Raw genomic sequence first — 2,500 nt, 5'->3', positions numbered from 1 at the left:
TGTTATCTTTCCATGCCATTGCACGAATCAGTGTATCTGTATCCATTTTTTTTTCTACAAGACTTTCAACCTTCGTATCCTTCAGTTAATGTTCAATATCCTCTATTTTTTCGGTAATATACAGGGAAATGCTAATCGTCATTAATGTTAATCCCTTTCATGTTTCTGAATATTGCTACTATTCAATATTTCTCCTTTCTCTTAATATTGGCACTGCCAACTTATTCTTTCTTCATGTCTCCTATCAACAAGGATGGGAACCATTTTGGTTGCCTCTCTTTGAATTGTTTACTTCTTATAATATTCGCATTTGTGCGAATTATTTTCTTTTACAACTTTTTCTGTGATATTTCTATATAAATATTGGAAAGAATCTCATTTGTATGTCTACAGTCTATCTGTCTCTCCTCCGTATCTACTTCCTATATTTTACTGGGGACAAATTGCTAATATACCTTTTCTTTTCCTCCTCTTTGGTAGCGGCTTTATTCTGCATTTATAGTTTAGTTATACCCTTTCTTACTTCATCTCACATCTAGTATTTTTTTAATTAAGATTAATTTTCCACGTATAGAATTCATGTCCTTTTCCTAACTTATAATCCTCCTCTTCCTTTACTCCCTTTACGATCTTAGTACCACCAGCAAATAAATTGGGACAGGTGTTTTAGCCATCATGCCATTGAAATACACCAGGAATATTACTGATAACACAAAGGATAAGAATGAGTGTTGCAATTCAGATTTGATACACAAACAAGCTTGATCCAGACGCATCTTCAAGTCAGCATCCAATACCCATGTCTTGCACTCAAACAGGACAGGAAGCACAAATATTATGAAGTTTAGGATCCTACTTTTTCTGTATAATGGTGAACAACGCCATATATTGTAGTTGAGTATGCCCATAATACCACAGGAAATGTCAACCCTTGGAAGTACTTTCTGGCATTACCCACCTTGTTATGCTACCAAGACATACAAAATTCTACAAGGCCTCGGTGTCCTTGCAACATGCATGGACAGACTGAACTTTGTCATCTAGTAAACTCTAAACTCCTGGACCTTGGTCTTGGTTAAGGAGACCTGCAGTATAAATGGCTTAGCCTTCCTGTGCAGTGGTCCAAGGGCTACAATCAAGGCCTCAAATGACTCCACAAGAAGGAAAACGCCGTTAGTAAACACAAAATATCATTGATCTTAGTGTTGTCAATAGATGGTCCGTAACGACATTGATCTACAATTCTGTCCAATACCAAGTCTATGCAGGTGTTGGAATGTTTTGGGGCGAGGATACATCCTTGCCTTACATCTGAATTAAGAGGGAAGAAGGTGGAGACGTTCTTTTCTATACCTTACAGCTCTTTCTGTTACAGAGTATAAGCTAAACATCATGTCAGTAATTTTCACAGGAATCCCACGGATCTTCGAAAGATCTCCAAACACCCCACTATGCAAAGACTCAAGCGCCTTCTTGAGATGAACATGAGATGCAAAGAACCCTTGTTGAAGCTTAAATTGGCGTTCCAGAAGATCACAGATTGAAGAGATATATTTCTATTTTTCTAGAGAAACTAATGACGTATTGAAACACAGATCATTTTGTAAAGTTTAATAATGAATCATTTACAGAGACAAAAAATATGCAGAAAACAAATCCTTCACAGACATCACAAAGTAAAAATAAATAAATCAAGAATTCCACAAAACACTTCTTTCTTCGTCTCAACACTATTATTTCCAAATGTTTTAACCACAACTCTATTTTTTTTTTAAATGGAGTACACCATTGACCAATGTATTCTTTTATAAAACTGTTTCAATTCCTCATGCAGGACTTCAGGTCCCCATCGACGTAGAGGGCCTAATTTTCATTTCCACCTTGCGGGGAGATTAGAGATTTCCTCTGAAAGTACGAAATGATACACCTTCTACAAGCGACTGCATCGGGCCCTTCAGGTACTTGCCGTTGAGGTTTGACCAGAGGCAGTTCTTGTACCACCACGCTCCCATATGGCTATGATGAAGAAAATGGTTATTAGAATACATATAATCAGGATGTAAGGATATGCAAACACATAAAGATACAAAAATAGATAAATAAAGATCGAAAAAGGAGTTCAGCAATGTGATACAGCTTCACACTAGCTACTAAGATATTTATATGGGGGTGAAATGGTATAAGAAAGGATTGGAAATTGATATCTTTGTGTGTGCGAATTTCTATGTGTTTGGAAATGTCTTAGCTGACAGTACAATTTCTTTGGTACTCGTCGTTATCATTATCGTGGGTCAAAATCCTGTTACCACAGTGAAATAAGAAACTGTTCCCAGAATCTCCAGTGTATCTGTTGTAAGAAAGAGGTAGAGAGGAGGAAAAGAAAGGTTATATAAAAAAGACAATATCTAACACATTGGTCCAAGGTTAGTCTCAGTAATAATGAACTTCTGTTTAATCATCACGGTGCATTAACTTCCACAGTTCACGATGTAATCGAACT

The 2,500-nt window shown here is 36.6% G+C and overlaps 1 protein-coding gene across 1 annotated transcript in view; it reads left to right on the top strand.

Moving 5' to 3' along the window:
- LOC143038479 (ficolin-2-like) overlaps positions 1-2,500 on the top strand; it is a 224,632-nt gene that overhangs the window by 92,886 nt on the left and 129,246 nt on the right. The gene's annotated exons all lie outside the window — the stretch shown is intronic.

Source organism: Oratosquilla oratoria, chromosome 24, assembly GCF_046742065.1.
Source record: "Oratosquilla oratoria isolate Oo_2021 chromosome 24, ASM4674206v1, whole genome shotgun sequence".
In the NCBI taxonomy this organism is placed as follows: Eukaryota; Metazoa; Arthropoda; class Malacostraca; order Stomatopoda; family Squillidae; genus Oratosquilla; species Oratosquilla oratoria.
The sequence above is the reverse complement of the archived record's forward strand: the minus strand, read 5'-3'. Positions and strand labels throughout refer to the sequence as shown.